Source organism: Giraffa tippelskirchi, chromosome 1, assembly GCF_054371585.1.
Source record: "Giraffa tippelskirchi isolate mGirTip1 chromosome 1, T2T-mGirTip1v1.2.pri, whole genome shotgun sequence".
In the NCBI taxonomy this organism is placed as follows: domain Eukaryota; kingdom Metazoa; phylum Chordata; class Mammalia; order Artiodactyla; family Giraffidae; genus Giraffa; species Giraffa tippelskirchi.
Genome location: NC_137275.1, coordinates 191273392 through 191288368, shown reverse-complemented (window position 1 = coordinate 191288368; position 14977 = coordinate 191273392). Strand labels below are relative to the sequence as shown.

The following is a 14977-nucleotide window of genomic DNA, read 5'->3' as shown; positions in this document are numbered from 1 at the left end:
GCTATAAACTCACAAAACATGGTAGCAGCATGGGGCTGCTGGCCCTCTCCCAGCCACTCGCTCAAGGCCAATTCCCTCCAGATGGCCTGGCTGCTCCCTGGCTGGAGGGCATCTCGAGCTTTCCCACTGCCACCCAAGATCCCTCCCAGTCATAGAACTCTGGAGGGCCTGTGGCCATGGGGCTACTTTGGATAGAAGCTTGTGAGGAGACCTGGGCAAGATCTCGGTGAGTGCTTTGAACCATCTCATCCTTGCTTCCCCCTCTGCCCTCACAAGGAGAGGACACAGCCTGCTGTTGGCACAGGCTCTCTGCTAGGGGTAGTGGGGGCTGGTGGTGGGGTGCTGATGTTCAGGTCAGGTGTCTCTGTTCCTATAGCAGTGAATAAGTGAAAGTGTTAGTCACTCAGTCATGTCCAACTCTTTGTGACCCCATGGACTGTAGCCCAGCAGGCTACTTACTCTGTCCATGGAATTCTCCAGGCAAGAATACTGGAGTAGATAGCCATACCTTCTCCAGGGGATCTTCCCTACCCAGGAATTGAACCCAGGTCTCCCACATTGCAGAGTGATAGTAATAGACATGACTACAGCAGGTCAGGAGTGGGTGATGGAGGCTAAGCCAACAGGTTGGGGGTACCTCACGGGGTGGGTGGGCAGCCCCAGCTCAAATGTCTAACCTCTACACAATCATTTCTATTTTTTCATGTGCTCAGTCATGTCTGACTCTTTGTGACCTCATGGACTGTAGCCTGTCAGTGTCCTTTGTCCATGGGATTTTCCAGGCAAGAACACAGGAGGGGGTGGCCATTTCGTTTTCCAGGGCATCTTCCCCTGGCCCAGGGATCGAACCCATGTCTCCTGTGTCTCTGCATCTCCTGTGTATTGCAGGTGGATTCTTTACCCACTGAGCCATTGAGGAAACCAATTTTTTTTTTTTTTATAAGAAGCTAGAAATTCAGACTTTTAATGGGAACTCTTCAAGATGTTGGCATAAACTTATAAAATACAGCATAAACCATCAACAATACATCTTTGGATTGGACAGAGCCCCAGGACAACTAGTTTGCATCCTGTCCTGACCTCAGCCAGGGTTACCCTCCCCTTCAGGATAGGGTGGTCACTCAGTGATTCCTCAAGGACTTGCTCAGCTAAAACATCCTCCAGCCGTAGGTCCCAGGGCTGATTGTGATGTATCAATTTGACTGGGGTGCCCAGATATTTCATCAAAGATTATTCTGCATATTTCTATAGGAGTGTTTTGGATGAAGGTTAATATTTGAATTCCCTGGAGAAGGAAACGGAAACCCACTCCAGTATTCTTGCCTGGAAAATTCCATGGACAGAGGAAGATGGTGGGCTACAATCCATGGGTTTGCAAAGAGTCAGCCATGACTGAGCACATCAGCACATAACACTTGAATTGGTAAACCAAATAAAGCAGATTTCCCTCCCTAATGTAGGTAGGCCTCATCCAATCAGATGAAGGCCTAATAGGAAAAAAAAAGGCTGAACTTCCCCCATATAAGAGAGAATTCTTCCTGTCTCATGGCCTTTGAAGTAGGACATTGGATTTTTCCTGTCTTTTGATCTTGCACTAAAATACTGGCTGCTCCTGAGTCTTGAGGCTGCTGGCTCCAACTATACCATTGTCTCTCCTGGGTTTCCAGATTGGGACTTCAGATCTTGGGATTTGTCAACCTCCATAATCACATAAACCAATGTCTTATAATAAATCTCTTTATACATTCATATATACATGCAAATCACTCCAGTATTATTGCCTGGAAAATTCCATGGATAGAAGAGCCTGGCAGGCTATAGTCCAGGGGTTTGCAGAGTTGGGCAAGACTCAGCTCATAGCACGTATACATACACACACACATATATATGCATCATATATATGAGATACATATGTATTACTATATATATATACCCATCTCCTACTGTTTCTGTTCCTCTGGGAAACCCTGACTAATACAATCTTTCCTTAACCAAAAGAGATCTATAAATTTGAAGAAGCTATATCTTTTACTGAATGAAAACACTATTTCTGATTCTCTGCCTGGCCATTTACACCACATTTTTAGTGTTAGATGTAATAAATATAATAACAGTAACAACTACCATTTATCAAGCACTTTTGTGTACCACGTATGACGATAGGTAACATGCTCATAGCACTGGCAGCCCACTCCAGTCCTCCTGCCTGGAGAATCCCATAGACGGAGGAGCCTTATGGGCTGCAGTCCATGGGGTCGCGAAGAGTCGGACACGACTGAGCGACTTCACTTTCACTTTTCACTTTCATGCCTTGGAGAAGGAAATGGCAACCCACTCCAGTGTTCTTGCCTGAGAATCCCAGGGACGGGGGAGCTTCGTGGGCTGCTGTCTATGGGGTCACACAGAGTTGGACACGACTGAAGCGACTTAGCAGCAGCAGTAGCAACATGCACATACACATATATACACATACATACATGTACATGTACTTTCTTATTCTGAACATCACCTAGTCTTTTATTGGAACACATGAGTGTCAAGAGGACAAGAACCATATCAATCCTTCCCATCACTGATGCTCGTGCCTGGCAAGTACTTACCAAGAAGGGGGTGCTCAATAAATTATGCATTGAATTAAATGTTCTTAAAAAGAGATACAGTTAATAGCCTCATGCTACAAGTGGGGAAATGGAATCTCAGAGATACTAATAACCAGGGTCACAAGACTAAGGAATGGTGGAGCTGAGACAAACCCAAGATCACCTGAGTTAGCATCCCACATTCCTGACCCTCTGCCCTCTTCCCAGTGAACATGGAAGAGCCTGGAGTCAGGGTGGTGGTCTCCAGTGCCTGACCTTGACATTCATGCCCACCACTCTCTCGGCCAATGTGAATGCTTGGAGTGAGAGCCTTCACAGCTCAGCACCCCTCACCCGCCTGCACACTCATATGCCTGCTACCAAGCTATCCACTGAGGTTTCTAAAGACTAATTTGAGCATCTAATCACAGTTTCATCTTTAAAAATAAGACAAAAGCAAGAGAGGAAACTGGCTGCAGAGGTCTTTGTTCACCTCTTTTTCTCAGAACTGCCTCAGGGAACAGAAGAGACTGAGCAGGCAGACGCCCAGGCTGAGAGGCCAGATCATAGAGCGACTGAGGGGAGGCTGACCACTCTGGCCCTGGCAAAGAAGAAGGCTTTGAGGAAATGTGTACAATTTCTAGAAATACCACCTCCTTACATTTGGCCTCTGTAACCCATCGTGGGTCAAGCTGCACAGCAAGCTGGCAGATAAAGAGTGGGTGGTAAGTGAATGGCAAAACACAGCAAGCACAGGAAAGAGGCAGGAGGGGGAAGTGAAGGAGGAGCTCCAGATGGACCACAAAGAGATGGGAGGTTTACCAAATCATGGATGCCCATGGGACCCATCTGGAGTAGAAGGCACAGCAAAGGATGACTAAGAACTTGGTCTGGAATGTGGCCACATACACAAGTCTCTTCATTTGCTTCTTAATGACCAACCCCTCCCACCGGCATGTATCTGGAAAGCATCATTGTCTGGATCCCTCCAGGGGGCCATTTCAGTCCATAAGTACTCTGGATACACCACATTTGCTTTATCTAGAACAAACAACAGTCTGGTTTCTCTTTCTGTCCCAGAAGCAGTGAGCTCTCATTTCAGTGATTGCAATACAACACAGCCAGGACTTCCTTGGTGGTCCAGTGGTTAAGACTTTGCCTTCCAGTGCAGGGAGTACAGGGGGCTTCCCAGGTGGTACTAGTGGTTAAGAAGCTGCCTGCCAATGCAGGAGACATAAGAGACCCGGGTTCGATCCATGAGTCAGGAAGCTCCCTGGGAGGTGGGCATGGCAACCCACTTCAAAATTCTTGCCTGGAGAATCCCCATGGACAGAGGAGCCTGGCTGACTGCAGTCCATATGGTTGCATAGAATCTGCCACAACTAAAGAGACTTAGCACCCATGCATGCAAGGAGTACAGGTTTGATCCCTGGTTGAGGAGCTAAGATCCCATATGCCTCACAGCCAAAAAAACCAAAACATAAACCAAAGCAATATTGTAACAAATTCAATAAAAGACAAACAAAACAAAACAAAAACCCACACCCATTCTGAAAACAAAATAGGAGGATCTGAGGACAACTGCAAGTCAGGGTGTTACAGTTCCTACCTTAACCCTTGGCACAGGACATCCCCAGCAAGACATTGGTTGCTTATCTAAGCAGGAGGGACTGAGCCAGCTCTTGACAATCTATGACTCAAATCCTTAGTATATGAACCCTTGTATCACTTGACATTGGGTTCTTTGTAGGCCCAGGAGCCCCCAAGCCTAGTACAGGCTGGCTATAGCAGGGACCCATCCATGCCTGAGAGGGGATTCTGTGATTATCAGATGGTTGAAGGAGGGCTACAGGGCAAGAAGGGAGGTGGGAGGATTTTAGGGGAAGACTTGTAAAAAGAGGAAAGTGGAGACTAGAAAACATTGGGAGGAGTGGGGGCATAAAGAGGAGATGATATTCCTTTCTTCTTTTATCTCAGTATCACAGCTCTGTTTATTCTGAGAAGCAACCAGCTGCAGCTCCAAAATAGATATGCCAAGAAACGCCTCTAATGACAGAATGCTTCTGCGGGAACCAAGGTTAGAACAGCTCTTTTCAAGCAATGGGAGCAGGAAGAGCCTAGAAGGGGACATTGATGGCTTCCCTCATGTCCCCTCCAGTCCAGGGCAGTTGTGGGTCTTCCCAGAGTCCCCAGGGCTTGGAGCTGAGCATGGCTCTGCCATCACTTGCAGGCCTGGGTAACAGTGATCAACGCTTCCCCACGAGGGCTCCCATGGCAGGGTGTGACAGATGGCTTTCCTCTCCCTGGACCTGAATATCCTTTCCCAGCAGCTTTCCTGAGCTCAGGAAAGATAATGAGATGACCCAACAGAACTAGAGGGTTTGTTAAAAGTGTGTTGGTACATGTACACAAAGAAAACAATGCACAGGAGGGAGTCCAACAGGCAAGGCAGACTTTTCTCAAGACTACTGTAGCAGGGGAGAGAGAATGAGCTCATCTCAATACAACAGAAGCAGCTGGGAGTTTACAGCAAGCAGGCAGGAGAGGGAATTTGTGGATAGAAAATGACTAAGAGGAACTTGGTTAGGTGTCAGGGGTGGGGATATTGCAGAACTGAACTTGTCAAGCCCAGGATGGGGCCCCATTGAGAAGAGGGCTCCTGACTCAAGTTCGGTCAAGGACAGGGTCCTTGTCAGCAGGATGGAAGTAGAGAGTAGTTTTGGGATGAAGAGCTGCTGCCTCCCTTCTTTCCTTCCTCAGAAACAAACCAGAATGAGCATCAGCTCTCATAAGGGCCACAAGACAGTCACCCACTCACCCTGGGGCAGAGTGAAAGGACAGTTCTCACTACCTGGAACTGGTCACACAGGCAGTGTGGGCCATTCCCCACACAGAACAGCCCAGCCTAGGCCTGATTCCACTGGGTCTCGATTCATGGGGCCTTCCTGGTCCCTGGCTCTGGACCTTTCTATTAACTGCCCAGAATGCAAGGTCTCCTTCTGCACCCCAGTCCCCCCAAGATGGTCCCTCAGGGAGGACTGGGCTGCCCCAAAGCCAAGAGGGCCACTGGCTCAGGCTTCACAGGACAAAGGGCCTCTGTCATTATTTCTAAGTGAGTCTATTCACAAAGTCACCATGTATCTGTGTGTGTGTGTCTTGTATGTAAAACTAACTATTAGTTGATGAAAGTAAACATTTAAACTACATCATGATATCTGTTGCCCTCTTTTGATAGTTCTGCTTTTTTAATGCAGAGAGCCTCAAAAAATAGAAGTAGTCCAGACTTCTCTAGAACCTGAGAGGCCCCATCATCAGGGAACTTCTACTTTTTAAAATTGAAGATTCGAATGCCAGGTAAGCCAGAGAATAGTCTCTCACTCTCTCCCTTCCCATCTTTTCTCCTCCACTCCCCTTGCTGCTTATCACTCCCCTCTGCCCAGCACCCACCCCACTCCCACCCTACAGCCCCCACACACTGACCCATAAGCACAAACACCCCAGACAAACGTGAGCTGGAGCCCTGAGCTGTCCTCTCTTGGCATCTGTTCCATTGCCTCCCTGGGGGATACAGGCTCTGTTGTGAGCAATTTGCATACTGTGCAGTCTGACCAGACCAGCACAGGAAATCTGCTCAGGCAGTACCTCCCTGGTGGGGGGGTGGGGGGGAGGGAAGGGGGAGGTTAGGTAGCAAGGGGGAGAAGGAAGAAGCTGAAGGTCTCTGCCCTCCCCTGATGCCACTCTGATCTTGGTCTGGGACAGATTCTGCACCATTCAAGGCAGATGCTGATTGGGCAGCTGAAAGACCTCCTGCACTGAATGAGGCACCCACATCTTTAGGAGCTGGTTTTGCCTGGACAGGCTGTGCCATTTACATGGGAAACAAACTGGGTTATTGGAAAATCTATGGCGCCACAAGAGGGAGGGGTGGGAATTAGTCCAAAGTCTGAAATAAGTCCGAAGCCTACAGGGACAGGGTGGGGTGGCTGAGCACTACAGAACTCCTGAGATGCTATCAGAGCTGCTGTCACAAGATACCACAGGCTGGGTGACTTACACACGACAGACATTTATGTCTTGCAGTTATGGAGGCTGGCAAGTCTGAGATCAGGGTGACAGTGTCCTCTTCTGGGTGGGCTGACAGGTTTCTCACTGTCATCACATGGGAAAAGAGGCTAAGGAAACTAGGAGGGGGGGTCTCATTTATAATGGCACTAATCCCATTCATGGGGGCTCCACCCTGATGACCTCATCACCTTCCAAAGGCCCCACCTCATAAGACCATCACCCGAGGTGGTTACAGACTTGAACACATGGATTTGTGTGTGGTGGCAGGGTGGACTGGGGTCACATATTCAGATCACATCAGATGGAGAGATTGAGGAGATGGGAGTACCCAGGGGGCACCTGTCCTCAGGGAGGTTGAGTTAATTCTGGAGTCCCCTAAGATTTTTTAGAATGTGCTTGCTTTTCCTGAGACTCAAGTCCCTAGCCTGATTTGCCTGTTGGGTTTCAGATTTCCTGTTGAGCACAGGAAGTGGAATGTCAGGTGGGTTACTGTTCTATTTGAGAAAGAGGCTGAGCAAAGGAGAGGGTGCTGCTAGGACTGGTGGCTGGAAGTCTTGTATTTCTGGGGTAACACCAATGGGGAACATTATAACATGAAGCTGATGAGTGTTCTGAGTCCTTCTCTGAGGACCGCTTAGTCTGAGCCCCTCATGACCTTAGCTCACATCTGAACCCTCCCAGGGTCTATTTTGTGGTCAGGAAGGTACATTTCCAACAACTATCCCCAACAGTATCCATCACTTGGGCCCCCTTCAGGATCCCTGGTTCTCAGATATGTGCCTCTTGCCTGCTAGGAGGAGGCCAGGTTATTAGTAATATATTATTATTAAATTATTTGGGTTATAGTATTCCCAGGTGATGCTAGTGGTAAAGAACCCACCTGCCAATGCAGGAGACACAGAGATACAGGTTTGATCCCTGGGTCAGGAAGATGCCCTGGAGAAGGGCATGGCAACCCACTCCAGTATTCTTGCCTGGAGAATCCCATGGACAGAGGAGCCTGGTGGGCGATGGTCCGTAGGGTCACAGAGAGTCAGGTACCACTGAAACGACTTAGCACACACATGCACGAACACAACTATAGTTATAAGGTTAATATAATAACCTTAAAATAATAACATATATTGGGTATTTTTAATACACCAGTGACATAAATATTAACTTAATTCTCAAAATGAAGCAAAGAGGTCAACACTATTATTCTCCTGCCATGTGGGGAATAGAGAGGTTAAATGAATTTCCCAGGGTCACGGAGCTTGGCAGCAGCAGATCTGGCTCCCACTTCCTTCACAGTATACCACACATTTCTCAAGGAAACATACAGGACTTTGTCACAAAGTGGAGGAGAGCAGCCAGGGCTATGGCAGGTCCCTGTTCTTGCTAACTTGTTTCTTTTCCCATAGAAAGCGTGCATGGCGCTGTGCCAAGGTCAAGTCCTGTGTGCAGCCACTTTCCCAGGGTCTCCATCTGCATCCCTTCAGTCTGGGGCTGGATCTCAGGCCCTGTGGTTACAATCAAATCCATGAGCATCACCGAGTGCCCAAGAGCGGGCTGACAGAAGAGGGATGACAAAGGCAAGTGACTTTCCATGTGGGAACTTAGAGCCAAGCTAGGCAGACAGGCAGGCATGTCCACAGATTAACTCCACGTGGCAAAGTGTCCTATGTGCTAGCAGAGGAGCATAGATCCAATTATACACGGGAGCAAGGAAACCGAAGGCGTTAACTTCACCTGAGGAGGCGCGGCATTGAGGGGCGGGAGTGGTGAGGCTTCGAAGGACAGGTTTGTGAACAAAGGGAAGGTTGTCAGCAAAGCTTAGAATAAACGTGGGCAAAATCACAGCAAAGGGAGGTGTCCACAGAGAAGCTGCAGGCATCGGTGGTGGTTTGGAAGAGGCCCTGATGTTGCCTACTACAACCTCCAGTTGCTGGCAGCCTGGTAAGGCTCTTTGTCAAGTCAGAGGAGAAGAAGCTTGAGTTGAACAGTTCTGTTGGGGGCTGGGGCCACCCAAGGGTGGGTAGAGAAAATATGAGGGTCAGGCATGCTTGCTTAACAACAGCTCAAGACTTCATAGGCCCAATTCTGTTACCCAAGGCTCCTGTTGGCAAAGTCCATTTCAAGTTCCATCTCTGTTATGAAGCTTTTCCTCCTGTCCTTCAATACACTGACCTCTTAGGCCCAGTGAGGTGCACCTGGTTTATTGTGAACAAGCAATGTTCACTTTTTGGGACCACAGCTTTCTCATAAGTTGGAAATAGTACCTCATACTCTTCCTCCTCCCACCCGGGTTGTATTTAGCACAGGGCCTGGAATCTATGGAGAAGGTCACACCTCCAGGAGTAAGGAATTGAACTGCTCCGTCCTGAACCCTGGAGTACATGCAGGCAGCTGCCTGGGGCTCCCTCCGGCACGTCCACGGGATGTCCCTCACAGCTCCTGGTGGAGACGCCAACAGCAGAGCTCTGTCCCTTACTAGCTGTGTCCCAGGCACAGTTCCAACTATTCTGAGCCTTGGTTTCCTCCTCTGTGCAATGAGATAATAACACAGCTGTTTCGGACTGGCCTTAAGGATTCGACTTGAGGTTGCGTGTAGGATGTACAGCATGCAGGCACCCCATGAACAGCGTCAGAAACAGCAGGCCAGGCTCTGGGCCTAATCTTAGCCCTGCAGTGGCCTGGATATTTCCTTACTTCCTCATCTGCAGCCTGAGGGAGAGTAATCTTGACCCACAGGACTGGCGGGTGGGTGAGATGACCAGCAAAAATTCACAGACATGTGTCACAGAAATGCTTGGTGACTGGACTGGCTCAACACATGGTAGACTTTTCTGGGGCCTCTGCCAAGAGTTGTCACCCAGCCCACCCCAGGCTGGTGTGTGTGTTAAGTCGCTTTAGTCATGTCCGACTCTTGGTGACCCTATGGACTGTAGCCCACCAGGCTCCTCTGTCCATGGTATTCTCCAGGTAAGAATACTAGAGTGGGTTGCCATACCCTGCTCCAGGGGATCTTCCCAACTCAGGAATCAAACCTATGTCTCTTGTGTCTTCTGCATTGGCAGGCAGGTTCTTTACCACTAGCGCCACCCCAGGCCGGAGCACAGGCCAGACTGTGGGCCTCTGTCTCGCTCAGGGGAGGAGTCCTGCGATGAGAAAGATGGAGATTTGCAGCAAGGGTGTTGTGGGTTTGGAAGAAAGGCAGAGCTAGACCCGATCAGAGACTCTTGGAGGCGAGAGTGGAACAACCCTGCAACCTGAGCTTTAGCCCAGTTGCAGAAGCTCCGTCTTGGCCAACTTCTGCTTGAATTCCTCTAGCAATAAGAAGCTCACTATCTCAAAATGTGAGCAGTCTGTTCCCACTATTCAAAGCTCTCATTATAGGCAGGTGTTTGTTTCTAGTCACCCCAGATACACTGTTCTATAACTTTCTGAGTCTGTCTCCCGGACCTCCACTTAACAAAGCGCATCTCACTTTCATGGAACAGCCTTTTGGTAGCAGAGAGCAGCTCACCTGCTCCTCCAGGTGTTCTCCAGTCCTTCAGACAGTTCTCACAAGACGTGACCTTCAGCTCCTTCATCTCCCTAGATCCTTCCAGCAAGCTTTGTACCGTTATTTGGAGATGGGGCCCTCAGAACTGGGTCTGAGACCACAGAAGTACCATGGCCTCCTAGACTGTGCTGGCCCAATCCTTGTCCCTCCACCAACAGGGAGACTTCCCGGAGGTCAATGGGACCCTGCCCTTTTCCCCACTTCCCACTGTGAGCAGCAGGATGGCTGCTCTCCTCAGAAGACCTGCCTCTGGAGCCCACACCACAAGGATTCCCGCCTGGACTCTGGCCGTGTGGGCATCACAGGCATCAAGGGTCACAGAGAGGCAGGACAGTGCCTACAGAGTGGTGCCGTGCCCGCATGATGGAACCTCAGTTCCACCCAGCAGTTCCAGTTTTCATACGGAAACGGCTCTTTGCCTGCTTGCTGGTCTCTCCCATCCTGCTCTAACCAGGAAGGCCGGAGATGGACTTGTGAGGCTGGATCCCTCCTGCCCAGTCACAGTGCCCAGCATCACCACACTGGCCTTCCCAGGGAGCAGCAGGCTGCCACATCAGGGTTCCCCACAAGGCCAAAGGGTGCATCACTGGTGGGAAGGTGAGGAGAAAGTGGAACAGTTCTGGGGACTGGTGGGGAGGGTGTGGGGATGGAGGTGGGGGTGGGGGTGGCAGAGAACAAGATGAAGCCCACTGTCCCAGGCCCCTGCTTCTCCCAAACACCTCCCAGTGGAAAACACAGACAGCCTCTCCCACAGGTGATAGATAAATTCACTCCAAAAATAAATCCCTACCAGGATGCTGCAGTGGGCTTGAAGGTCCAACCCTTTCGGTCCAGTTCAATAAGATCAGAGGGGTCTCGGAGGTGGCGGGGGTGGGACACGCTAAAAGCCTGGGTCTCAGAGCAATAAGGAAATGACACACACCTGCCATGCTGAGAGGGAGCCTCCGGGCAAATCACACCCCGGAAGTGGAAAGGGGAGAACTGGTTGGCCCAGAGGAGCTCGGGGTGGGGGAAAGGGGAGGGGAATGAGGCCCTGGGAAGCTGGGGCTCCTGACTGCTGCAGGCTCTGACTTTTCAACTCCATCTGCCCTGCCTCCAGGCTTATAAACTGGGTCAGCAGAACTGGAGGAGGGAGAAGGCTCAGGGCCAGCACTGGATTAGTACAGGCCTGCAAAGGGTTGGTCAGCAGTCTGTGTCCATAAATGGAAGTTCCAAAGGGAGACCAGGCCCGGGCTCCCCACCACCTGATGTGGGTAGGTTGGTAAACACCGAGAAGGTGCACACTCACACTCATGACGCAGAGACTGTGTTTTCTTGGCACAAAAGGGCTGAGCTGGCTGCCAAGATGGATTTGAGGACAAGAAGAATTACTAAGGGAGGGTGTTGGATCACGGGGTCACCAGTGAAAGGAAGTGGGGGGGGTTGCGGAGGTGAGCTGGGAGGCTGTTCCATAGCCCCATGAATAGGGGTAGTTCACTGGGGACCCTGGGGGTGCCGGGGAGGCTGGGCCTCCCCAGCACCCCATTTCCCCTGGGGAGGCATCTTGAACATCAGAGGTAGAAGGGTCCTTCCAGACCCAGAACCCTCCTCACCTTACAGAGAAGGGGCCTGGTGCCAGGTGCCCCTGACTGTGGTCGCACCAGGAAGTTGGAGAAAGAGCTGGGCCGCGGTTCTCCCACGGCTCTTTCCTGTAAAACATCCTCCCCACCTACCCTTCGGGTTTCCCAGGTGGCACTAGTGGTAAAGAACCTGACTGCCAATGCAGGAGACGTAAGAGAGGCAGGTTCGATCCCCGGGTTGGAAAGATCCCCTGGAGGAGGGCGTGGCAACCCACTCTAGTATTCTTGCCTGGAGAATCTCCTGGACAGAGGAGCCTGGCGGGTTACAGTCCAAAGAGTCAGACATGATTGAAGCGACTTAGCACACATGCATGTACCCACCCTTCATCACCCCCCGGGCTATTTGAATAACCAAAATGTTGTACTTGGAGAATAATTGAGGACCCTTTCTTCTGGTCATCATCTGGAAGGAGAAGAACTCCCCAGTCCTAGACCCAGAGGACAAAATAAACACAGTTCTGCCTTTTTTCCCCCTCCATCCTGCCAGTCAAAATATACCAGGTGCAGTGTTCCACAGACAAGTCTTTCACATCCTTTTTCTTTTTTTTGTTCAGGACATATATGGCATCATATGTGAGGGTATTTTGCAGCATTTTAGGGCATTGTGCCAGGGGAAATCCTGCCCCTGTCACCCATTCCCACACCTGTAAGGTTGGATCACATCAGGTGCCTGGTCCTCCGGCCTTTGTGACCTGTGGGCTGCTTCTCTCCTGACTGCTGGCTGAATCAGGCCTCAGTTGGGACACAATAACAGGCCTTTCCTTAGCTAAGGTTGCAAATTTACACTTATTTCTCAGGCTACCTGATTCAAGGCTTTGTCCATCTCTGGGTGTTACCTTCTGGGAGGGCAGGGCAGATCTTCACTCTGCACTGTAGCCCTCTGATCTCATTGGCTCAGTGACGTTTGCTAACTGAAAAGAATGAAAGTGGGCTTCGACCAGGGTTAAGAACGTGAGGTAGGCTGATTTACAGTCATAGTGAGACTGACCTAGTATAGATCTGGCCTGCCCTGCTCCAAATATGCAGAAATGCTTGACAGAATATAACAGGAAAATCTTATCACAGCCAAGGTGGAGAGAGGAGATTCTTAGGTATCAGAAATGGAGGGACTCAGCCAGAGTAAATGAGTGGGGGCTGATGCTGTGGGGACCCCAGGAGGTGGGGATGAACACATGCAGAGGGTGACTTCCGGGTCCAGATCCTTTCAAGGCAGGTGTGGAGCACAGAGAATGAATAGAAGTGGGCCCTGGGACCACTGCTTACCAGCCCAGAGAGGTGAGAAAGCTTGACCTCTGTCTGGGGCCCGATTAAAAAAAGAAAGAAAAAAATTTTTCTTAGAAACCAAAGCCTGTGCCATTCTAGCAATGTGCACCAGGAATTCTAATCCAAGTAACAAATTCAAGGACTTCCCTGGTGGTCCAGTGGTTAAGACCCCTCACTTTCACTGCTGGGGCTGCGGGTTTGATCCCTAGTGGAAGAACTAAGATCCTACATGTCACGGCGGCGGCACGACTAAAAATAAATCAATGAAAACAAATGCAGAAATGGTGACAAGTGATTCTGGCAGAGGAAAAAACAAAACTCTTTGCTGAGGGGGGAGAGTTCAATCAGAAATGAAGTGGGAATCCCCACCCTTCACATACACAAACACACAATTCAAAATTACCAACCATGCAGATTAACAACCCACCCATGAAGAAGGCTCAGCAGACAAAAATCATAGACTTGAAAAGCAAGACCTGGAGTTAATAGAATAATTCTAGGACCATAAAGAGTCTATTTCAAATATGTAAATGTGAGAGTGGGCAGGGGAAAGGTATGAGAAATCGAAGATGATAATTCTTCTAATACTAGGCTAAATTTGGGAGGGAAAATTTTAAAAACAAGGTGACATTAAAATGCTTGTCTGTAATAGCTTGGAAGATGGGAGGTCAAAGATTGGAGCTGAGGTGTCCTATCCTCCACTTTGGGGAGGACAATGATATTGGCTAATGCTAGACTTTCGAATCAAGTAACATGTTAAGGATGAGATAAGTCACTAAAATAATAGAACTGTAATGTATAACTTCTAAAGTAGGAGGGTAAAAGAGGAGGAAATTAAAGAAACACAGTCAATCCAATGAAAGACAATAAGGCAGGAAAAAGACAAAGGAAAAATGGATTTCCAAATATACAATAATATAGTAGAAACATACTGAATATATTAGAAGTCTTAATAAATTTTTTTAAAAAAAGCTTAAATTGCCTGTTAAAAGACAAAAGCCTTTGGATTCAATTTTTAAAAAGCCAGTTCTATGTATTTTACAAGAAATAAAACTAAAATATTAGAAAAGTTGAAGATAAGGGGAAAACTGTAAATCAGACCATTACTAAATGAAAGACAGTTGATACAAGTATATAAAATAACAAACTAGCTGGATTTGCAGGAAAAAAATAAAAATATGATATGAGGAAGAATGATTTTTAAAAGAAAATAATTTACCAAAAAGATACAATAATGAACATATCAAAACACAATGAAATAAAAATATAAAGCAAAAATGAAGAGAAATACATAAAGAATTTTCACCATCCATACTTCATTTGATCTGAGCTCTACAGAACTGTGCAGATGCCCAAAGTGATGGAATTAGAAGCCAAGTCCTCTAGGAGGTGAATAGGTCATGAGGGTGGAGCCCCAGTAATGGGATTAACACCCTTATAATAGAGATGTTAGAGGAATTACTATTCCTCCACCACCATGTGAGGACACAGTGAGAAGACAACTGTGAATAGGAAGCAGGTTCTAACCAGACTGCAGACACCTTGATCTCAGGCTTCCCAGCCTCCAGAACTGTGAGAAATAAATGTTCGATGTTTAAGCCACCTAGTCTATGGTTCTTTTGTTACAGCAGCTTGAACAGATAAAGATGCTTGCCGAATAAATGGATGAATTTAGATAATACTCCAAGTCTGTGCTTTTTCTATTAAGTTATAGCACCTATTTTACCCATCTTAATCTTAACTATCTGTCTCTTCACTTCCCGCAGAACTCCCCCCACCAAAAAAGCTTCTCGTTTCTCCAGTTTGTTTACTGGCCATTTCCCCTCCCTCATCCAGAGTTGGCAGACGAAACAGAAGAAAGCCAGACTCTCACATGTCCAGTGTGTCTCATAAACACAGCCAAT

General features: G+C 48.5%; 1 protein-coding gene across 22 annotated transcripts in view; it reads right to left on the bottom strand.

The window, feature by feature from the left end:
- PTK2B (protein tyrosine kinase 2 beta) overlaps positions 1-14977 on the bottom strand; it is a 151428-nt gene that overhangs the window by 85462 nt on the left and 50989 nt on the right. For 2 of the 22 annotated variants that reach the window (XM_081517904.1, XM_081517938.1), the window contains exon 1: positions 10982-11115. The exons of 19 other annotated variants lie outside the window; for them this stretch is intronic. The gene's annotated coding sequence lies outside the window, so the exon portion shown is untranslated. Of the gene's footprint in view, positions 1-7524; positions 7645-10981; positions 11116-14977 lie in introns of those variants that run through there. One more of the 22 variants, XM_081517863.1, reaches the window with a different exon arrangement.